This window comes from Lissotriton vulgaris, chromosome 4_1 (assembly GCF_964263255.1).
Source record: "Lissotriton vulgaris chromosome 4_1, aLisVul1.2, whole genome shotgun sequence".
NCBI lineage: Eukaryota > Metazoa > Chordata > Amphibia > Caudata > Salamandridae > Lissotriton > Lissotriton vulgaris.
The window spans coordinates 672,408,480-672,433,738 of NC_141691.1; positions in this window are offsets into that span (position 1 = coordinate 672,408,480).

Sequence of the window (25,259 nt, forward strand, 5' to 3'; positions counted from 1 at the left end):
AGATCCAGAACGCTAACATCGCCATTTTCCCTGACTACACAGCGGAGGTCGCCCGTCGGCGACGAACGTTCTTTGATGTGAAAAAGGAACTGAGGTCAAGGGAACTACCGTACTCCATGCTCTTTCCTGCAAGATTGAGGGTGGTAGCAGAGAACAAAACGTGGTTCTTCGACAACCCGGAAAACGTGCAGGAATGGTTGGAAGGCTGGAGGCCGGGTCAGAATCCGAGACGGACAAATCGACCCAAGAAGGATCGAAATGGAGGTCACCGCCAGGACTCCCAGGCTTCGGGAGGTGGACCAGAAAATAGCGACTCTTTGGGGGCAGAAGGCGGCCAAGAGGAGTTCGAGGAACAATGAGCTTCAGACTCTATTTTTGTTACAGACATTTAGTGCTGCGTAAGCGCTTCCCGCCATTGGACACTGGGTGAAGGGCCTCCGAGGGTGTGAATGAGAGACTGCCGGCAGCGGAGAGTCCCTCACCCCAACGCGCAAGTACACTGTTTAGGGGATGGGGTATGCACTCTGCTCAGTTGGGGGGGCGGGCAGTTTCGAGTCCGTGCAGCAGGGGGGCAGGGAGGGGGGGAGAGGGATTTGGGTGAGTTTGCACTACGGGACCCTTTGGTCCTGCGAGTTTTTGTTCTATGCACACATATGTTTACTGGTATGTTTAATTCTACTGAGAGCATCTGGTCTATTTGGGACGATGAGGGATTGGAATGTCGGAAAGAGTCTCATCTGCCCTACACCTGTCTCCGCATGCCACCTCGCATACGGCGAGGGGGCCTCATGATGGTTCGCCATCTTTCTCATGGCTGGAACAGATAACCACACCACACCGAACCCATTGCTAGTCATGTCATGGAACGTTAGAGGTCTGGGGGACAAGATTAAGAGGGGTCTGGTGCTACAGGGAATTAGAAGACAGGGGCCTGCTCTTGTTCTCTTACAAGAAACACACTTGACGGGGGTGGCCACGAAGGCCCTAGATAGGAGAGGTTATCAAATGATAGTGCATGCGGAATTCACTTCAGGGTCCCGTGGTATGGGTATTTTGCAGAAGAAATCCTCCCAATTTATTGTGAGGTCAACAGCAATCGATGCTTATGGCCGCTTTGCGGCAGTCCATGGTCAGTGGGAGGGGAAATTGTTAAATGTAGTTTCCGTATACATACCGCCAGCGCTACACTCTGTAGCCCTGCCGGACCTTGGCAGATTCTTGTTGGACCTCCCTGAGGGGGACCTGCTCATAGGTGGGGACTTCAATATGACACTCACAGACACCCTCGACCGGTTTCCCTCCCGCGCACACACTGACGGTCCCAGCAGGCTCCAGACCTTTCTAGACGCCCAGGGATTGGTGGACATATGGCGCACATTACACCCTGGCCAGCAACAATACTCATACTATTCTGCCACCCACAATAGTCTCTCCAGGATAGACTACTTTCTCGTATTGGGCAACGGGCATCTTACTGTGGCCGAGACAAGTATACAGCCGAGGGGCATCTCGGACCACTCTCCGCTCACTCTGACAATCACCACCACAGACACTAAACGACAGCGGTTGTTCCCGATCTTCCCTGGATATCTTAAAATCCCACAGATCAGTAAAGACCTGAAGAAAGCTACCCGGCTGTACTTTGAGGAGAATCGGTCCTCGGTAGACTCCCCCTCCACGTTATGGGAAGCGTATAAGACCGTGTTTAGGGGCCAAGCCATTGCCATTGTTGCGAACCACAAAAAAGCACACAGGAGGGAGGCATTAGATCTAGAATTGGGCCTCGAGAGGGCCAACACCGCCCATATGGCAAATCCTTCGGACGATACGCTCCACGACCTACAGGTCCACCAACGTCGCCTCACCGACCACTTAAGGAAGGTCACGGTGGCGGATATTGCTGCGACACAGCACAGGGTCTACGACATCGGGGACAAAGCCAGCAAACTCTTGGCGTGGCTAGACAAGAAGCAGGGGGGAGGGAGAAATATCATACAGCTCACTGACTCGTGTGGAGTCGTCCACACCCGCCCTGGCGAGATAGTGGAGGTCCTGGCTGACTATTTTAGTGAGGTATACACCCCTACGATAGTGGTGGCGGAGGAGGAAAAGTGAGCTGCTAGGGGGTTTTTTAGGAGTTCAGATATCTTGGGCGCACTGCCTCAAATCTAACGTTACTGTGTGTAGTGTAAAAATGGGTAGCTATGTGGTGCGTAAAGAGCAGGCGGAAAAACACCCTTAACCGTCTAAGAAGTCAAAGACCATTCGATCATTATACAGCGAAGCTCTCGCAACCACAAAATAGTGTGACACAAATGAGCATAAATAAAACAGATAACAACAATACAATAGAAGCAGATTCTTTGGTGTGTTTCTTATCCCAGCAGGGCGAAGATTTATTTTGTCCAGACGTAAGGAATGTCACAATATGCCGACACGTGTTTCGTCGTGTGCCGTAGAGTCAACACGACTCTTCAGGGCTTAGGACTCAACTCCTGCGTGTGGGTTGAGACTAGTCTGGAATTGAGGTGATGTCTCACGTGGGTAAACTCGAGAGAGACACTGGGATTTCTTTGTATCTAACAATTGTTGATAGGTAGTGGTAGGTTATCCAGTGGAATTATGAGCAAGACGAGTGATCTCCACTCATTTGAGAACCTTTCGGGCGTATTACTAACTTCAGTGTTAGAACACTGAAAGACGATGTGTTTCAGGTGTTGACCGGGAGGGGATCCCTCAGTCGAGAAAACTATCCGAAAACGTGTATGCTTTCTGGAAAGGCGGTGCGCCGAGATTCGGAATCCCTCCTCCGTTGTTTCCCGGTGGCCGTCTGTCGAGAGCGGAGGAGGAGGCCCGTGTTGCCCTCGAACATGTGCCCCTGCCGAAATTGACGGACGAGGCGTCGAAGGACATCGACGCACCCTTGACAATGGATGAGAATCAACTAGCCATTGGCTCCCTTCATTCGGGTAAGGCCCTGGGCCCTAATGGAATACCCATCGAGTGGTTTAAAACCATGTCAGAATCCTTGGGTACACCCCTCATTCAAATGTACGAGGAATGTAGGTTGAAGGGGACGTTGCCGCCAGACCAACGGATGGCGACTATTGTAGCCATCCCGAAACCGGGTAAACCCCCCAGTGAATGCTCGTCATATAGACCTACCTCCCTTCTGAACCCAGAGGCCAAAATTATAGCTAAAGTGTTGGCAAATAGGCTCTTGCCGTGCTTAACTCAATTGATTCACCCAGACCAATCCGGCTTCATGCCACATCGAAGTACGGCCCTGAACCTCCGCAGGGTGCATGGGGTTGTGGCGAGACTCTCACTACTGCGAGAGCCAGCTGCGATCCTCTCACTAGACTCCAAGATGGCGTTCGACATGGTGGAGTGGAACTATCTCTTTGCGGTGCTCGCACGTATGGGCTTCGGTCCGGTGTTTATCTCCTGGATACGTATGCTCTACAAAGACCCCGTAGTCAGAGTGGTAGCTAATGGCCATATTTCTAGAACCATACATCTAGGTCGTGGCACGCGACAGGGTTGTCCGCTTTCACCCCTCCTTTTTGCTCTGGTTCTGGAACCGTTGGCGGTTACTATTCGCACCACGCAACTCCTGAAGGGGATCCAATGGACTCCACAATGGGAGGATAGAGTGTCCCTGTACGCGGACGACATGTTGATCTACCTCACTGACCTAGAGGACAGCCTTCCTAACCTCCTGGCTCTCTGTAATGCCCATGGGCGAGTCTCGGGCTATACCATCAACTGGGCGAAATCGGCAATTTTCGAGCTCCAGGGGCCACTCCCGCCACTCCCGGACTCCTGTCCGCTAGAGATAGCGCCCACTTCTTTTAAATATTTGGGGAATCATATTACCCGAGATGAGGCAGAATTCGCACTGCTTAATTTGCAGCCTCCCTTGCTCCGACTCCGTAATGATGTGCAACACTGGAAAGAACTCCCATTGACACTACTGGGGAGGGCAGCGCTCTTTAAAATGATGGCCCTGCCGCGCTTCTTGTATATTCTTGAAAATGCTCCACGTTTGATACCGGAAAGCTTCCTCCTAAAGATAACGGCACAGATCTCGGGCCTGCTCTGGGGGAACCGGCCAGCCCGGATCTCGCACATAAAGTTGAATAGGAGTTGGTACGACGGGGGCATTGCGTTGCCCAATATACGGCTGTACTACTGGGCGGCCCAGCTTAAGATCCTTAATCAATGGATACATGCCCCGCAAGAGGATCCAGCGTTCAAAGCAGATAGGGCACAACTTGGTACGAACAGTTTGTTGGCCCCACTGTACCACCGCGGTATTGCGGCGAAACTCATTGGGCCCACGAACCACACGGTTCGTCTTTGGTACAAGGCGCAAGCAAAACTGAAATGGGATGGGACCATTACAAAACGTACACCTCTATGCGACACGAAAGCATTGGGACATTTACGACGCACTAAGGGATTCACCCAGTGGGATAACATCGGGATCTCAACTGTGGGGGACCTATGGACGAGGGAGGGGGTGATTCCTTTTGCAACTTTACAGGAGCAGTATGAGCTGGGGGATAATGAGCTATACAGATATATACAGGTTAGACACGCCCTACAAGCGGCAATTCCACCAGACACATCCCCACCAGAATCCTCTCCACTAGAGGACCGCCTACTCATGGACTTCCTACAGGAAGGGGCGACCTCGATGACTTACCGTAAATTGATTAATAACATGCCCGACCCACTAGAGAAGCTGAAAGACAGATGGGCAACGGATGTCGGGGACCTAGATGAAACCGACTGGAACGCAGCCATGGCGTCCCCTCGTGAGGCAGGCATATCCTCCAAATTCCGCCTGGTACAGTTAAAGATTCTGCATAGGATCTACTACACTCGCACGACACTACATGGACTGCACAGGGCGGATCATCCCTATTGTCTCAGGGGCTGCGGGGCAGAGGGCACGTTTATACACACGTTATGGGAATGCCCGTTGATTGTTAGCTATTGGCAACGGGTTCTACATACCATAGCCCAGGCGCTAAACACCACACTCACCTTGGAACCGCGGATGTGCCTGCTGAATGTCTGGGGGCCTACTGACCTTACCTTTTATGCTAGAGCATGGACCACAATAGGGCTGGTCACGGCCAAACGAGACATAGCACAGAAATCGGGGTCGGCTGATCTCCCCACACTGGCTCAATGGATCCGAAACATGGACATGCTCATGCTGACTGAAAGAGCAGTATACAAATTACGGGATAATCCGCGTAAATGGAATGGGGTTTGGCAGCCTTGGAACTCCTATAGGGGGGACATATGTGAGCCACTGGATGAGGAAGATCTTGAGGGTTCTGAGAGTGAAGAAGAACACTGATTGGGTCTGGGGTTGATTGATGGGCAACGCATATGGGAGTGGGATGGTTTTGTGCTGGAAGGTTGCTGGGGGGGGGGGATGGGGTGGGGCTTGGGGTATAGGAAAGTCTGCTTGGTCCCTTTTATGACGACTATGATGCTAGATGTTATTGAAGCTACCTCAATGACATGCCGATTTACGTGTGCAGTTTATCTGGTTTATGTTCGATGTTATTTCAAAAAAACATAAAATGCAAATTGTAATTTTTACGGTGTACGTATACTCCCGGCTCATCAGATCACCTTAAATAATGACTTCGCTACACGACCAGTGGGAACTATCACAATGCATACCGTTTCACATTTACCTTATGTTAGGAATAGGCCCTACGAATGTAAGCTTTTATGTGACTGATGATGATGATGCTACTATTTGTATTTTGCAACAAAAATAAAAATTTTAAAAAAAAACACCAAGTTGAAACGTGTCCTTTGTTTTGTAAGGGTCCAGAGTGTGGGTCATTGGGCACTCAGCTATTTCAAGGTTAGCCCGTTGGGCAGCGATCAGGAACTGGACGCGTGGATTTCCACAGACTAAGTTTGAGTGGTTAGGCCACCCGGGGATGCGGTGGAATAGCCTCATGAACAGACTCGAGCACTCGCTAGCAACGTTAGGAGCCCACCCCAACTGTTTGGTGATACATCTGGGGGGCAATGACCTTACTACCTCCAGAAGGACTTTATTGCTACACAGGATGAAGAGTGCTTTGGGGGAGGTTAGCAAGCGCATGGGGCAGTGTGAGGTCTTGTGGTCAGAGATCGTGCCACGTAGGGTGTGACGCGGTGCTAAATCATTACAGGTAGTGGAGTGATCCAGGAGACGAGTCAACTGCTCCATGCGTAAGTTCACGGAGCAGAGCGGCCTGGGGTTCATCAGACATGAAATGATCAAGAAGAGTGTCAGAGGGTACTATGAAGAGGATGGGGTCCACCTATTACCAGTAGGGATGGACTTATTCTTGTGAGATCTGAAGGAAGCGTTACAGTTGAGAGGTTGTAGGTAAGGACAAAGGAGCAGGGTAGTGTGGGGGGCCCTGTCAGCGATAGTGGCCGCCGCCAGGTCTGTGGCGGAGTTACAGGTCAATCTGAAAGCAGATGGGTACAGAAGGGTACCTCAGCGTGGCACATAGGGGTGCCAGAGTCTAACACCAGGGTCCTCATGGGAGGTTCCTGGAACCTATGTCGGCGCCCCAGTAGTCCTTCGGGCGGTTGTGGGCCTGAGCAACCGGGGGCTTGCCTAGCTCCGCTCCGCCCCGAAAGGGGTGTGAGGCATAAGGACCAATGGTGAGGTGATCCTTGAAGGATTACCAGAAGGGGCAGCACAGAGGTGGGTCGCCACGGTGCTGCCTGGCTCCCCAGGCGGGCAGGTGGCTAGAATGCTGCCTGCCCTTGGATCGCCCGTAAGCTAACCCACAATGATTACATAAAGTTGTATGTAATAAACCTGCAGCAGCTTTTCCCAAGTTAACACTTGTGTGGTGTGTGTTATTTGCGGGATGCATGCTATGAGGGGTGGGGGCCTGTTGCCATGATGTTACTATAATTGAAGCCGAAAGCAAAACAGGCTTCTACCAACAAGTAACAAGAACAATGAAGCTGAAAGCAACAGAAGTCACTATAAACCAACAACAAGAACAATGAAGAACATTCAAAGTTCGTAAAGAACCTGAAGACCAACTTGTTTCAATAATATATTTTCCACCTAAATCCAATTAATCGTTTGTCTTATTCATAAGCTCCATGCTTTAGTTTTCGCCTGCCTGATTTTATAGAACTTTTTCCCCCATCTTTCTGCTGTCTTAGATGCATTGCATTCTGAATCAGCTACCTCTAGTTGGATGCAGCAAAAATACAACAACCACCTCCTACATGCATACAAAGGCAAGGATTGCAAAACGTTTTAAGAGAAATTTGCTGCATCTATGCTGGTGTAACTCTATGGGCCCTAGTGCTGTATTGCTGTAAAGTCACCTTGAATGCATGGACAAAGTGTCCTGGCACCAGACTAGTAGCCAGGAATCAGCACTAATGCGGCTAGTATGATGCAAATAAGTCGTTTTTGAATGCTTTTCTAAATAAAAGTCTAGATAAGGTACCAGTGCCTGCAAGGGATTTTTTTCAACAAAGAAAATCTTCTTGGCTCAAAGAAATACATTTATAAAGCCCTTATTAGTGGTTCCAGGCAAACATAAAATTAATTATATTCATTCAAAGCAAGTATATCGACAAAGGAAATAATAGGATGGCTCAGCCACCATCCTACTATTGGATTTAAGTGCGGCATTCGACACAGTGGATCACAAGAACCTAAGAGTTAGACTTTGAAAGGTGGGAATTCAGGGAAAAGCATTAGATTGGCTCACCTTGTATCTGGAAAACAGATCCTACCAAGTCATGGACAAAGACTCCCTCTCTGACAGCTTTCCAATGATTTGTGGTGTCCCTCAGGGATTGTCTCTCAGCCCCACGTTGTTCAATATATATGGGCGCAGCTTGCCACCTTAGTGCAGGACTGTAACCTGTCAGCGGTCTCCTATGCAGATGACTCCCAGCTCGTTGTTTCTCTTACAGAAGGCCCTAATCCAGGAAATAAACATTTGGCACCCTGTTTGGATAAACTGCGCCACTGGTTGAAAAGCTGCCACCTAAAGCTGAATGGTGATAAGACAGAATTAATAATCCTTGGAAACCAGGCCATACACAGACCTCTGATCAACTGGTCTGTTGACATGGCCCTGCCCCCCCCCCTCTGTTCCCAAACCGGTGATACAAATTGTGGGAATCTGGTTGGACAATTTGCTAGCAATGGACCACCAAGCAAATAAACTGTCCAGCATCTGTTTCTCTTTACCCTGAATGATCAGGAAGATACTGGTATTGATCCCAGGGCATCTAAGGGAAGCTGTCATTCAATGCCTTATAGTTTTCCATCTGGATAATGGGAACTCACTTTATGTGGGCTCACCCAAGTATATAATAAAGAGACTTCAAAGTGTGCAAATGCGGCAGCAAGGCTCCTTCTAAAGAATCCTAGTTATGTCTCCCCAAGAGAACCCCTCAAACAGCTGCATTGGCTCCCAATTGAGGCAAGGAGTAAGTTTAAATCCCTCTGTGTTGCTCATTACGCCATAAATAACAAGGGCCTAGTAAAGCTCAGAGAGTTGGTAACCACTTATGTTCCAACTAGACACTTGAGATCCTCACATCTTCATTTCCTCAGTACAACCAGAGTAAAAAGGATGAGATGAGCGAAAGATCGTTTGCACACGTAGTGCAGAAGTTGTGGAACAATCTTCCACCCAGTCTCAGAGCACTGGAAAATGAACTTTCCTTCAAGAAGAAACTTAAGACATGGCTGTTTCCCCATTAATGTACCAGAAAGGTCCACCAATATTGAAGCGCTAATTAATCTTTTCGGGAGTGCGTCACCCAAGCATTAGACACTTGCATCCCAATCAAACGAACACCCGCTATAAGCGCACGGGATAACAGCTAATTCAATGAGTCCCTGACTCTAGCCAGGAAGAACTGCATGGTTCTAGAACGAGCATGGAGGCACTCCTATGACCCTCAGTACAGAAATGTGATCAAAGCATACCATAAACTAGTCCGCAAGACTAGGGCTGCACACTATGCCAAATTGATCTCTATGAGTAGTAACCCAACTAAAACCATATTTTCACTGCTGAAGGACCTGGTTAAGTCTCCCTTTGCTACCAACAGCATCATATCCTCTAGTCTGCAATGCAAAGTACTGGCTAAATTCTTTATTGATAAGGTAGAGCGTATCTACAGCAGTTTGTATCCGGGGATACCTCTTGTGGCATGGGGCAGAATGTGCCTTTGGATTCTGTGACCCATTCTCTCTCCTCGTTCCCTCCTATCCCCCTTAAAGTTATGGAAGCTCTGTTTGCTAAGGTAAAATCAGGGTCTCCAGATGACCCCCTGAAACCTGATTCATTCAGAAAATTCCAAAAGAGTCTCTTACCCGAGCGCTTGGAGCTGATTAATCTGTCTATATCCCCTGCGTCGATCCCTAATCCCTGGAAACACCCTAAAGTGGTCCGTCTATTGAAAAAGTCAACATTAGACGTGTCTAAGCCTGAACATTTCCGACTGATTTTGTTGCTCCCGTTCCTATCTAAAATCATGGAATCATATGTTTACATGATTCTAACTCAAGACCTGGAAGTGAACTCAATACTGGACACATCTCAAAACGGTTTCCGGCCATGTCACAGTACCGAGTCCACTCTGCTGGCAGTTATAGAACAGCTGCGAAACCCCTTAGATGAGGGCAGAACTGCGGTATTAATTCTGCTTAATCTGAGTCTGGCTTTCGATGCAGTGTCTCACGAGGTCTTGTTCCATCACCTGATAGAGATCGGTGTTGATGACAAGGCTCTCTCCTAGGTCTCATCCTTTTTAGCCAATCAGACCTTCCAAGTCCCTCTTTTCCTTCCCTCACACACCCATTACGGTGTACCCCAGGGGTCAGCTTTAAGTCCTACTTTATTTAACATTTACACCAGACCATTGGCTCTGATGGTGAATGCCCAGGGCATCTCTCTGGTGTCATGCGTAGATGACACCCAGCTGGAGATCACCTTCTCTAATTACACCAGACAGGATACTGCAAATTGTAAAGATGATCTAACTGCCATCTCTGAGTGGATGGCAGTCAACTGTTTGCAGCTGAACTCGGCCAAATCCAAAATCCTCCTGGTAGGCAGGGACTCTCATCTTTGGGGAAACCAGTGGTGGTCCCCTGCTCTTGGAGTACCCCCAATGCTGACCCTCGGTCTAGGTCCACTCTCTCCCCGCAGCTCCGCTGTGCCGTCTCTTGCCTCCAGACCCTGACCTCCTCCTTTGGAGGTTCGAGGCTGCTACCTGCTCCTGCGCCTCTTCCAACTGGGACCAGACTGCCTGTAACCACTGTAACCTTTCTCAGCCGTTTTGTTTCTTAATTTTTCCCTGTTGTGCCACTATTATTGTGTCTTGCTCCAATTCCACCACTGTCTTTATTTTCTTGTGCCTACCTGTTCCTTTCGCCTTTTGCCGCTGCTGCCCCTTCAGCCCCTCCTCCCTGGTTTTCCCCGCTCCCGCCTCCAAGCCTCTCCTCCCTCCCACCTTCCCTACTTAATGGTGGCTGCTGCAGGGTCGCGCCCCGGGCAAGCCCTTCTGCGCCCGTCCGTGACCCGACCGTGGCCAGCGCCAGGAACCCTGGACCTCTTACTACCCATCGCTATGACACCACCACCCTCCTCGCTCTTAACCCTGGTGTGGTAAATAAGTTTTTACCTAAGCAATTTTTCCATATAATTATCGATACAAGACGGCTCATTTAAATGAGAGGCAGAGTCCGTGGTATCTGAGTCATACGGGCTTTAATATTATGCTTCGAAGCAAAGGATATCGGGTTCCATCACCACGCAGGTTCAGGAAGGGACATTCAACGTTTTATTAACATTACACATTATATATAGTAAATCGTTACACTTGAATCCAATACAGTAGGTGTAACAGGTGAAAAGAGAGAGATAAGAACACATGTGCGTAAGAGGAGGCGTGAAAAGAGGCGTACACATGGGCGTGCACTGTACATGTCAGAGAAACGTCACAAGATACGTCACATGTGGGTGGAAGTAAAGTGAAAAGTTGCAGAATCAGCAGAAACCCTTCGCCTATGTGCGCGCGCAACTAGTATGACGTGAAACTGGGGGCTTTGACTTTAGCACTAGTGGAGGAGACTGGTGTCTGGAGTGTCAGGGCAACCTGTACCTATAGCATATCTGATATCTGTTATTTGGAGGATGTAGTGTCTGAAGTAAAGGTCTCTTGGGCAGGGGCCATTCAATACCGAATGCTAGTGCATGCATACGTGTCTTGGTGCAATGCGCGGAGCCATGGGCCTACCATGGTAACGGGTTCAGTAAATCACTTGCAAGGAGGACAGGAAGGCCGGGCCCTTTGCTCTGCAGCCGGGAATATGTTTACCCCTTTCACTAGACTGGAATGTGTTTTTCGAGGAGGCTGAGCAGATATCGGTAGGCAAAACATGAATTTGGCAGGAAGTCCAGGCCGAGCCGGGCACCGCCGCGCTGGCAGGAAGTAAGGCAGGGGTCAGGGATGCGTGCAGCTTTAGGAGACAGTAGAGATGAGGCAGAGAGGCCTCGTTAAGGGCCTAGCTCGACTAGGCCAGGAAACATGGAGAAAAAGTGTGCGAATTCCAGAAGTGCACCACATAAAGACGGTGGCACCGTATGCTTAGGAACATAATGAAAGGGATTTCTTGTAATGGTTGGATAGCTAACATGTTAAGGATGTATTTGCGTCTCTCTAGCATGAACAGAACGGAAGTTACACGACATACAAGGAACATGGGTGCATGGATAGGGTGCGAGTTGGGGGACACTTTGGCTACCTGAAAATTTCTATTACCTCATTCCCTCCTTGGACCCTACTACACCCTTCAGGATATATCTATATTCATGAGACCATCTATCTGTTCATAGAGCATCATTTGTTCATCTTTCTTTATTCGAGAGCGGGAATGTGTACTTGGACGGGGAATACAGGCTGTGGCGCATAAGCCGCAAATCGCTGGCCCACATTGCAGACAGAGACAACAACTGAATACTATGGCCAATATTATTCCTAGGAACTACAACAATTTCCATCCCCAGGCGGAGACTACACTCCAGAACCAACCGGACCAAGTCCAGGAGCCTGGATTCTGATGCATCTGATGGGCTATTCCATGAAGCCGAGTTATGGCCTTATACACGGATGGCGCGTTATTTGGAATAAACACGCAACAACTGGATCTGATGACTCTACAAGCTCCGCCCCTATCTGCCAAGATGACGTCAAGGACAAGGCGATTTTGAAGAACAACAAGTCTCATAGCAGACTGTTCCTCGGTCAGGTTACCTAAAGCCGAAGCAGTCTCATTCACTACTGCTTCCAATGTTCTGGTCAGTTTTCGAATTAGTTTACTATTTGAGACAGTGCCTATGAATGGAAAGAATCCTTTATTGAAATCTATATATTGTTCTAATGTAGTTTCAGTCTGATCGACAATCGGGATCTTGATCTCCCTTCTATGTCTTACATGAACGAGATGTGAGTTTCTGTGATAATCAGGCGGGGCTAGGAAAACAGGTGGCAATAGGAACGCAATATAGCACGTCCCTTCCCAATCCAATGGCATACGTATATAGGCTGTCTGACCACATATGAAATAAGAATGGCGAGAAGCTTTGAAAGTAGACTTTCCTTTATCACTGAATTCGACAACAGTATTACAATCACTGTGTCCTAAATGTACTGAGCCATTCTTTCTGACGCATAATTCACCCCTCACTGGCAAAACTGTAATAAACGGCAAGTCCGAATTAGTCTCGGACTGGACGTTCAGGATCATGAGGTTGAGGGAGAAGTTACCTAATGCATATACTTCATTTTCTAGATCGGTCCCAGTCCTTTGTGGGAGACCGTCTGCATCTGGGAAACATGCTTTATTCATGACTGTATTCAGGTTCCCCCATATCCAATTGCCTTGGGAAACTTTGGACTTACTATCTAGGGAGGACATTAAAGAAAACCATGCACCACACGAACCATTATGTGTGAACGGGTAAGGAAAGAGGGGCAGAGCTCCCTTGTACTTCTGATAGGGAGGGAGTCAGCCACATATCCAGCAATTAGTGGCATTGCTGGTTTGGTGTGAATGATGTAACATACGGATGAATGTATTGTTGCGCATGGCTAAACGATAGGATAATTCGTGGGGAGGCAGGTCGCTGAAAGTGTGCTCCATAGAGTCATTAGAGGAAACATGTACATGTGAATCAAGAGGAAAAAAGACGTGTAACATTAAACTTATACAGATTATCGTAAGACTCAGAAGAAACATTGAGATCAAGGCAATTATGCATCCGCTGTGCAAAACTTTACAGTGCTTTTTCCACTTCTCGTTGCGCCTATCTCTCTGACTACTGGGGTCTATTCTATACATGTCAGAAACCTGTTTAACCGCTTCACCCGAGGGGGACTTAAACAATTAAACGCTGTCTGACTTACTAGACCTTAGCTTAGCACGGTATTCCTCTTGGGGAGTTTTCTCTAGCAGGGGGAGTTTAGTATCAGTCTCTGAAAGGGGGCAGTCCTTAATTGGCAAGTCTGGACACAGTCCGTGCACTTTCTTCACATGGCTCGAATGGAGCCATCCCTTTCTCCCCTCAATTTTAACTGCAGTTCTTGTAGATAATAAAACCAATTTGGGCTGCTTCCATCTGGGTTCCAGCGGACTCTTCCGGTCGAAGTTCCTGATAAGTACCAGATCTCCCGGGCGGACTTCATGCGGTTTCACTTGAGTGTTGTCCGGAAAGGCAGCCGCGACCTGTGAACGACAAGATTGTAGTGCAGACATCAAGGAAGCTAGGTAATCTGTCAGCATACAACTGTCAACATCAGTAATTCTACGGGGCATAGGCGTCCCCCACATATTTGGAGGCCTACCGAAGACCACCTCATACGGGGATAGCCCTGTCCTGGAATGGGCTACCATTCGCATGTAAAAGAGTGCAACTGGCAAGGCAACTATCCAATCTACTCCTTTCTCGGCACAGATTTTTGCTAGACGTGTTTTCAGGGTCTGATTGTGTCTCTCTACAAGACCTGCGGCTTCAGGATGTCGGACACAGTGGAACTTCCATTGGTAACCTAACAAAAGTGAAACATGTTTCATGAGCTCGGACGAGAATGGCTGTCCATTATCAGAGTACACGACACGGGGCAAGCCGTATCGTGGGAAAAATTCACGAACCAGCTGTTTGGCAGTGGTCGGGGCAGTGTAATCTGGGACTGGATATGCTTCTGTCCATCGGGAAAGAGCACATACAACTACGAGGACATACTTGAATCCTCGACATCGGTCCATCTGGATATAATCCATCTGGAGGACTTCAAAAGGATGGTCAGGAGGATGAAATCCACCCTGTTCCACGGGGACACCTTTTCCGGGATTGAACTGACAACAGATCATGCAAGTACGCACTTTCTGTTTTGCTGCCGCTCTTAAATGTTTGTTATACCAGAGATTCTGTAAGCTGTCTAACATGGCTTTCTCTCCTAAGTGTGCTGGACTATGTGTTGTGTTAATGATGATTTGAACCATAGAGTCGGGGAGGAACCATGTGGCTCTTCCCTTCGTCACCCATCCCTGGTCTGTTTGGATCCCTCCTTGTTCAGTCCATTTCTTGATTTCGTCTGGTGTTGCATGTGTCTGTATGTCGAGTACATCTAGAATGGGATCCTTGACTGTCAGGCAATGTGTCAGTGTAGTCGGATCAGTCTTTGTCATGTCAGTCGGGATAACAGTCTGAGCTGTGAGTTTGGCTGTACGATCTGCCAGGTCGTTACCCTGGGAAATTCTGTCAGTGACTTTGGTATGTGCTTTGCATTTCATAATGGCTATGGCTGTAGGCAAGCAATAGGCTGCTTCCATCTGGGTTCCAGCGGACTCTTCCGGTCGAAGTTCCTTATAAGTACCAGATCTCCCGGGCGGACTTCATGCGGTTTCACTTGAGTATTGTCCGGAAAGGCAGCCGCGACCTGTGAACGACAAGATTGTAGTGCAGACATCAAGGAAGCTAGGTAATCTGTCAGCATACAACTGTCAACATCAGTAATTCTACGGGGCAGTGTAATCTGGGACTGGATATGCTTCTGTCCATCGGGAAAGAGCACATACAACTACGAGGACATACTTGAACCCTCAACATCGGTCCATCTGGATATAATCCATCTGGAGGACTTCAAAAGGATGGTCAGGAGGATGAAATCCACCCTGTTCCACGGGGACACCTTTTCCGGGATTGAACTGACAACAGATCATGCAAGTACGCACTTTCTGTTTTGCTGCCGCTCTTAAATGTTTGTTATACCAGAGATTCTGTAAGCTGTCTAACATGGCTTTCTCTCCTAAGTGTGCTGGACTATGTGTTGTGTTAATGATGATTTGAACCATAGAGTCGGGGAGGAACCATGTGGCTCTTCCTTTCATCATCCATCCCTGGTCTGTTTGGATCCCTCCTTGTTCAGTCCATTTCTTGATTTCGTCTGGTGTTGCATGTGTCTGTATGTCGAGTACATCTAGAATGGGATCCTTGACTGTCAGGCAATGTGTCAGTGTAGTCGGATCAGTCTTTGTCATGTCAGTCGGGATAACAGTCTGAGCTGTGAGTTTGGCTGTACGATCTGCCAGGTCGTTACCCTGGGAAATTCTGTCAGTGACTTTGGTATGTGCTTTGCATTTTATAATGGCTATGGCTGTAGGCAAGTGTATTGCTTCTAACAGGGCTTGGATGAGGGGACCATGCTGGATCTTGGTACCGTGAGAAGTTAGGAAACCTCTCTCTTCCCAAAGGACTCCGAAGTCGTGAACAACTCCGAATGCATATTGTGAATCAGTGTATATGTTTACTTTCTTGTTCTTGGCTAGTATACATGCTTGGGTCAGAGCTATAAGTTCTGCAGCTTGAGCAGATAGTGTGTCAATACGATGCATATCTAAAACTTCAGTTTCAGTGGTCACTGCATAGGCGGCCACTAACTCTCCTGCGTTTGTTCTCATACATGAACCATCCACATAAAGTGTCAGGTCTGGATCGGGTAATGCAATGTCTGTCAAGTCTTGTCGGGGCTTAGTTACTGTATTAATGACTTCTACACAGTCATGTGGTGCGGGATCTGTTGTAATTGAGGGTAACAATGTGGCAGGATGAAGTATGTTGCAGCGTCTGATTTCTATGTGTGGCTGGAACAGTGTCAGTTCATAACCTGTCAGTCGTGCTATGGTCAAGTGCTGAGTCTGGGTTCGGTTCAGAAGTACTTCCACGGAATGTGGAACCTGTACTGTCAAGGGATGTCCTAACACTATCGAGTCGCTTTGTCTGATAGCTAGAGCTGTTGCTGCAACTGATTTTAAGCACGCAGGCAGAGCCTGGGCTACTGGATCCAATGTACTGGAAAAATAAGCACAAGGCTTATGGTGTCCTGCTTGATCTTGTGTGAGAACGGACAACGCTGTGCCATCGCGTTCTGTGACAAAAAGTGTAAAAGGTTTGCTGTAACATGGTGTCGCTAAAACTGGTGCTTGACATAAAGCTTTCTTCAAGTCATTAAAAGCTTGTGTATGTTCCTGAGTCCAAGGGAGGACAGTCGAAGTCGCTGCCTCCTGTGTTGTCAACTGAATAAGTGGCTTGGCTAGAAATGCATATTGGGGAATCCATTGTCTGCAGTACGAAGTGAGGCCAATAAAGGCCTGTACTTCCTTTTGAGTCTTGGGTTGTGGCAGATGTGCTATTAACTGGATACGATCTGGTGTCAACTGTCTACCCTTCTTGGACAGCAAGTGCCCAAGGTATACCACTTGCTGGGCACAGAATTGGAGCTTCGAAGGGGACACCTTGTGCCCCTTTTCGGCAAGAAAAAACAAGACTGTCAGTGACGCGCTCTCGCAGTCACGTTCGGTCTGTGCTGTGATCAGTAGATCATCAACATATTGGAGCAGAGCAGTGTCAGTAGGCATGTGAATACTGTCTAGTTGTCGTTTCAGGGCTTGGCTGTAAATACTAGGACTTTCCGTGAACCCTTGAGGTGCACGTGCAAATTTAAAACTTCGGCCATTTAATGAGAATCCGAACAAATATTGGCTTTCCGGATGGATGGGAACACTAAAGAAAGCGTTCTTAAGATCAATTACAGTAAAGAACGCTGCTTCGGAATCAATGGCAGTCAGTAGTGACGAAATATCTGGAACCACTGGGTACTGTGGTACAATGCATTTGTTGAGTTCACGAAGATCGATCACCAGCCGATAGACTGGAGGTGCATTTGGGTCAGTTCGTTTAAGAATCGGAATGATTGAAGAATTACATATATTGGAGTCAGTTTCTACGACTACTCCTTGGGCAATGAGTTCGTCAATTATTTTCAGTAAGGCTGCTACAGCCTCGGGGGGCAATTTGTATTGTCGGATACGGGGCAGTACAACACCTTGCTTGAGTGTGACACGATAGGGAGTAATGTGCATACAACCTACATCAGTTGGACCTTGCGCCCATAAATGCTGTGGAACATTTTGCAATCTGACATCAAAATCTCTCAACACATAATGGCCCTTGAAATCACGAAGGAACAGTCTCACTCCTTCCGGAGAACAACATATAACAGCTCCTAGAGCTTTCAGTGTTTTAATACCAAGCAGGTTTTCAGGACATGATTTTGTAAGCAATACATCTGTAGTACGGGACAACGGACCAACTGCAAGGGGAACTGGCTGTGATACTTCATTAACAATAGGTTTTCCTGAAAATCCAAGGGAAACATTCTGTGAGCCTGAGAGGGGTGCCCCTGGAACCTCGTCATGACTAATGGTAGTTCTGCTCGCCCCCGTGTCAATCAAAAATTTTCTGTCTTTCCCTAATACCTGACTGGACCATCTTGATCTACAGGAACCTCGATAAGGGGCAAGCCAACATCCCTCTCTAGGCTGCTTCATGTGTACTGCTGATAATCGGGGTAATCTGACTGTGCATACTGGTACATTTGTGACGTAACATGTTGAGTTGCAGCAATAGGCTGGGGTTGGGGTACAGCTACTGTCTGTTGCTGTACATGCTGTGGAGGTTGCGGATTCTGTGGAATATTCTGTTGAACGTGTTCTGGTCTAGGCGGACGTGGTCTTTCTTTAGTTTTGCCTGTAGCAATATTGTGTCTGAGAACGGCACAATCACTTATAAAGTGACCTGGCTGCTTACAATAATTGCAATTTCCTTTAACAGGACCTGTATAATGACTAGTCTGTGTGTTCTGCGTGTTACCACTCTTCTGACCATTTGCTGGTACAGACTGGGCAACTAGTACTTTCATTTTCGTGTCTTTCATGCATCTCTGTTCATGATCGTGTTCCTCTCTAATCCTGTTCTGGTGGTACTGTAACATCTGTAACATTTGGGAAGGCGTATTAGCTTGCCATGTACTTTCTACTTTCAATACTCTGTTTTTAACCTGGGGTAAAGAATTCTCGACTAGTTTGGTCACAAAAAGATGTGGGAAAGACTCGCTACTTGTTTTCAGGCCACTATTGATAATGAAACATTTCTCGAATCTCGAATAAAAATCACTAGTGTCTTTGTCTTGCTTTTGTTTGCAGGCTGAGATCGCATCCCAGTCTTCCTTTTTAACTGTCAATAATCTAGGCAAAACCTGTACTAGTAATCCTGGTAATGCTTTAGCTTTCTCCCCAAGACCTACACCTGGGGTTCGTCCATTTTCCTTGTTTTCTAATTCAGTCCGAATAATCTTTTTATCTCCCACCTCCCATTCTTTTTCTTTCAGTTTTTCGTAAATCCCTGCTGGCAACAATACTTTTAGCATTTTAAGAATATCGGGATACGTATAATCTCCCATAAGTAACATGTCTTTTAATTCACGGTGGAAGCCTGCAGGATCTTTATCATGACAAGGTACAATTTTCTTCATTTCTAATAATTCCATTTTAGTCAGAGGAGTGTATACGAATACGCGTTCAAAAGTATTATCTGGCTTCCGGATTGGATGTACTTCTCGTAAGGGGTTCTGTCTATCTAGGTGATATGGCTGTCTTACTGGGGGTGGAACGGAAACAAGATGTGGAGTCAGGAAAGTTCTATATTTATGACGTTGTTCTAGAATAATATCAATTAAATCAGTACCTAGGCCTCTCCATCTTCTCAGGAGTAAGTCTTGCAATAAATTATACAATGGACCTGGATCGGATTGCTGATTTTCATATAGGGTAATGAGATGTTGGGTCATGTATATACCAGCTAGTCGCTGTTCTTCTGGAGTGAGGCTTAAAAATGTTTGCACTACTAAATCATCATTATATATACTGTCATCCCCGGCTCATTGGACTGCTGACCGGGCTAGTTCCTGATCACGTAAGGTATTGAGTTCATGATAACCTATTCTTTCTTTTAGTATTTTATTAGTAACTTGAAAAACATGTTCAAGAGAACATTGCTCTGGTATCGGGGAAAGGAAACGTTTCTTGTTTTCTGAACGAATGGATCTGTCAAAAGTTCTATCAGAAGGATACTGTTTAGGGAGTTTCACTCTACCTACGTACGCTATTGTATCCTGATTCTCTACTGGATTATCTATTTCTTCCTCCTCCGAGGATTCATTCTTGTCTGACTCGGCTTCAGCCTTCTGTCTTGTATGTATTGCTACTATTTCTTTACGAATCTTTCTGGACATGGCATCTATACAGGTTTGTTTATCATGTTTACAATCTGCAATATTTTGACTCCATTTTGTCAGTACATCCAGCTCCGCTTGAACAACACCTGGCTTATCTTGTTCCCTAATCAAACAATTAATCAAGAATCGTAATATTAAACCTTGTGTCTCAACTTTCTGATATGCCATGGCTTCTTGAATACATTCTGGTCTTTCACCCGTTCTAATAAAATGATATATGTTGTCTAGATGTTCTGTCATTTCTGGAAATATCATCAGATAATCTGTAACACGTCGTAGACGTAACGAAGCTAACATCATATCTCCTGTCTTGCCAGGTACTGGATCATATCTACAATCCGTAAGATACTGTTTAAGTTTTTCATGAGGCATCGCTTTCGGAGTACGTTGTGTTGCTAATTCTCTCATTGTCACTCGATGCAATTGCGGCGGGGTGTGAAGTCGGCCTCCCACGGCACCGCCTGAAGCAGAACCATGAGCATGACTTGACGTCATGGCGTGTGGGAGTGGTACAAGTACAGGGGACTGACTCTGGGTCGCATCTGTCGAAAAAGGATTGTGAGGACCAATAGTAGGGGGACCAATAGCAGCAACAGTAGAAGGGGAAGTAACAGTAGGTGCGGGAAGTGAATCTTGGCGTGGAGGGGTCGTGGCTTGAGCAGCCGGAAAATGCTGCGGTACATTATTAGCTGGTTGTACGGGTACATTGGTATACGCTGGAGCTACATCATCTAAATAGGAAGAAAGGAAGATGTCTGCTGCGGTCTTTTTGTGACAGAGTTGGGTCGGGACCAATGGTGGTGGCAAGCTACGGGGTACTTCCAGGGTCGCCTTGGGCAGGCCCTCGGTTAAAACTGGATACATGCCTGTAATGAGTGCATTTCTTTGGCGATCTAATTGTTCTAATCTGACCTGTTCTCCTTCCTCTATTAGCTCTTTTTCTCTGACTTTTTCGGATTCTTCTCTACTTCTCTCGGCTTTCCTAAATTCTTTTTCTGTTCGTCTATGCGATTCTTTACGCCACAATTCCATGGCGTCTTTCTGGGATTGTCTGGCTTTCTTCTTCCATAATGCTTCTTCTACTCTCATGATGCACTCGGCATCCCATGTCCCTGAGGCAGGCCATCTAAACTTCTCTTCCAGATTCTTGGTGTACTCCACCCATAAGTCTAAATACAGCACAGCATCTAAGCCGTGTTTGTGGTACATAAAATATCCTGGAGTGTCCCTAGGGGGGACAGGAACTGCTTCCTCGAGTATCCCTTTCCTAGTACCTATCTGGCGTAATTTCGAAAACAGCGGCATGACTAGAGTGATTCGGATGTGAACACAATAAACACAGTAATAGACAGTAAACAATCATTCATACCATGACATCGAAACACATTAAAACAAGTTATCTGATACATAGAGAACACAGAAGAGCAAGACTGAAAACTCGAGTTGCAACACTAGATACTGAATCACTGAATTACTAGACTAGATGCACTGCTGAAACAGTACAGACCGGTCCCATAAAGAGACACGTCGGACCGTATCCACCTAAGTGAACACGTACGGACCAGGCCTGTGTACCCAGACCTGTCTTGACCGGGAACCAATTAATGAACCCGTCTAGATGCGTTCCCAACAACGGTACTCACCGGGAAGCAAGAAACTGAAGGCCTCGGAACGGAAACTGGACTGGACTGGACTGCGTCAGGTGACGATTCTCCTACGCATGCGCTTCGGAACAGGTGAGCCTCTGGACACCTCGGACCTTGCTCTCTCGTCTAGGGCTCTGGTCGGGATCCTCCGCATTCCTCACCGCCTCGTCTGGACGCCGGACCGCAGTCTCCGTCTCCCTCGTGGACCCGAGGGAAGGTAGCGGGAAAACCCGCAAACGTGCACGGTTTCCGTCGGGGTTGTAGAAGGGGTCAAAGGCCGAGTGACTTCACCGGCGAGTGGGGAGGGGGGGGGTCCCTGTTCGGGCGCCAAATTATGTGGTAAATAAGTTTTTACCTAAGCAATTTTTCCATATAATTATCGATACAAGACGGCTCATTTAAATGAGAGGCAGAGTCCGTGGTATCTGAGTCATACAGGCTTTAATATTATGCTTCGAAGCAAAGGATATCGGGTTCCATCACCACGCAGGTTCAGGAAGGGACATTCAACGTTTTATTAACATTACATATTATATATAGTAAATTGTTACACTTGAATCCAATACAGTAGGCGTAACAGGTGAAAAGAGAGAGATAAGAACACATGAGCGTAAGAGGAGGCGTGAAAAGAGGCGTACACATGGGCGTGCACTGTACATGTCAGAGAAACGTCACAAGATACGTCACATGTGGGTGGAAGTAAAGTGAAAAGTTGCAGAATCAGGGGAAACCCTTCGCCTATGTGCGCGCGCAACTAGTATGACGTGAAACTGGGGGCTTTGACTTTAGCACTAGTGGAGGAGACTGGTGTCTGGAGTGTCAGGGCAACCTGTACCTATAGCATATCTGATATCTGTTATTTGGAGGATGTAGTGTCTGAAGTAAAGGTCTCTTGGGCAGGGGCCATTCAATACCGAATGCTAGTGCATGCATACGTGTCTTGGTGCAATGCGCGGAGCCATGGGCCTACCATGGTAACGGGTTCAGTAAATCACTTGCAAGGAGGACAGGAAGGCCGGGCCCTTTGCTCTGCAGCCGGGAATATGTTTACCCCTTTCACTAGACTGGAATGTGTTTTTCGAGGAGGCTGAGCAGATATCGGTAGGCAAAACATGAATTTGGCAGGCAGTCCAGGCCGAGCCGGGCACCGCCGCGCTGGCAGGAAGTAAGGCAGGGGTCAGGGATGCGTGCAGCTTTAGGAGACAGTAGAGATGAGGCAGAGAGGCCTCGTTAAGGGCCTAGCTCGACTAGGCCAGGAAACATGGAGAAAAAGTGTGCGAATTCCAGAAGTGCACCACATAAAGACGGTGGCACCGTATGCTTAGGAACATAAGGAACGGGATTTCTTGGTATGGTTGGATAGCTAACATGTTAAGGATGGACGCAAATGTATTTGCGTCTCTCTAGCATGAACAGAACGGAAGTTACACGACATACAAGGAACATGGGTGCATGGATAGGGTGCGAGTTGGGGGACACTTTGGCTACCTGAAAATTTCTATTACCTCACTGGAGGACTTAGAAAATGTCAATAGACCTCACCGAACATGACCCACGGCCAATTCTCCTGCGTCCACTGCCGCCAGACCCTCACCGCCACCCGGCTTCCAACACCCCCGACCCCAGCACCGGTGAAACCCTAAATTGCATCCTCCTCAACGTACGCTCCATACACAAACACGCCATAGAAATCTGGAACCTACTCGACTCTCTCACCCGACATCACCTTCTTCACAGATACCTGGACCAACGCATTCTCCGACCCCAACATTAGCACCGCCATCCCAGAGGGATACAAGATCCAGAGGAAAGACCGCCCCAACCACCCAGGAGGGGGCCTCGCCATCACCCATAAGAGCACCCTCTGCTTCACCAGCTCCAGCTAAACCTTCTCCTCTGCCAAACACCTGCACTTCCAGATCCAGACCACCCCCAAAACCACACTGCGATGAACTCTCGTCTACAGACCCCCCGCCCCCGAACACCCTTCGCCACCACCATCACAGACTTCATCGCACCCCACGCCATCGCCTCAACAAACTACATACTCATTGGAGACCTGAACGCAGCTGCCATGGACCGACCACCACTGCATACACTTCGCCATCAACAAACCCAAGGCACCCAAACCACCCCTACGCCCACCACGAAGGAACTGGAGCAAGCTTACCGACGAGCAACTAAATCTACCCTCACCCGAGACAACCACACCTGGGCACCCAACGCAAATTATGCAAATGACGCAGCCAGAGAACTTCACACCTGGATCTCCAACTGCGCAGGCAAGCTCGCCCCGGTACGCAACCCCGACAGACAACGCCCCAGGATAGCCGCCTAGTTCACCACCACTCTCCAAGAAGCCAGATGCACCTGCAGATGCCTCGAGAAGAACTGGAGAAACACCAAGAGAACCAAAAACCACACCACCTACATGGACGCCATGACAGACTACCACAACCAGATCAGAGCCACCAAGGGGACCTTCATCCACAACAAAATCCTGGCTAACTCCACCAACTCCAAGGAACTTTTCAGTGCCATTCAAGAATTCACCAACCCACGCAGCGAAGCCACAGAAATCACCCCATCCCAAGACCTCTGCGACAAGCTTGGAACCTATTTCCACCTCAAGATCAAAAACCGCTTCGACAACTTCATCACCAGGCACCACAGACGGCCCACCATCTCCAACTGTACACAGCCTTGACCATGAAAAGCAACCCCTCGGGCGCCCCCACCAACCCCTGCCCCCTCACATCTACAACAGAGCTGCGGCCGCCATCACACCCGAACTACAATGCACCATCAACACCACCTTCAAAACAGGCACCTTCCCAGATGACTGGAAGCACGCAGAGTCAGACCCCTGCTCAAGAAGCCCACAGCTGACCCCACCGACCTCAAGAACTATCGCCCATCTCGCTCCTCCCCTTTGCAGCCAAAGTTGCAGAGAAAACAGTCAACAGGAAACTGACACGATTCATTGAAGCCAACGCCGTCCTCAACCCGTCCCAATCCGGATTCCGAAGCAACTACAGCACAGAGACCGCCCTACTCGCTGCCCCCGACCACATCCGCACCCTCCTGGACCAAGGCCATTCCGCGGCCCCCATCCTACTCGACCTATCAGCGGCCTCAACACTGTCTCCCACCGCACACTAGTCGCCAGACTACACAACGCAGGCGTACAAGGAACAGCCCTGGACTGGATTCTATCATTCCTCACCGGAAGAAGCCAAAGGATCAGACTCCCACCCTTCCTCTCTGACCCCAAAAAATCACCTGCGGAGTCCCACAGGGTTCATCACTGAGCCCCACCCTCTTCAACATATACATGGTCCCCCTCGCAGCCATCGTCCGACAACACAGCCTCAACATCGTATCCTATGCCGACGACAACCAGCTCATTCTCTCTTTCACCAAAGACCCCACCACCACCAAACTCAACTTCCTGAAAGGAATGAAAGACGTCGCAGTCTGGATGACCAACAGCTGCCTAAAGCTCAACGCTGAGAAGACAGAACTCCTCGTCCTCGGTAGCACCCCTTCTGCAGGGAACAGCACATGGTGGCTGACCACCCTCGAAAGCCCACCTACCCCCTTAGACCACGCCAGGAACCTAGGCATTGTGCTAGACTCATCACTCACCATGAACGGACAGGTCAACACCGTCACCTCCAGCTGTTTCAATACCCTCTGCATCCTACTTGAGACCTTCAAGTGGATCCTCCCTGAGTCAAGGAAGACAGTCAACCACGCACTCATCACCAGCAGATTGGACTACGGAAATGCACTCCATGCCAGCATCAACAAGTCCCTACTCCACAAACTCCAGACAATACAGAACACCGCTGCCAGACTCGTCCTCTGCATCACCCGACACGA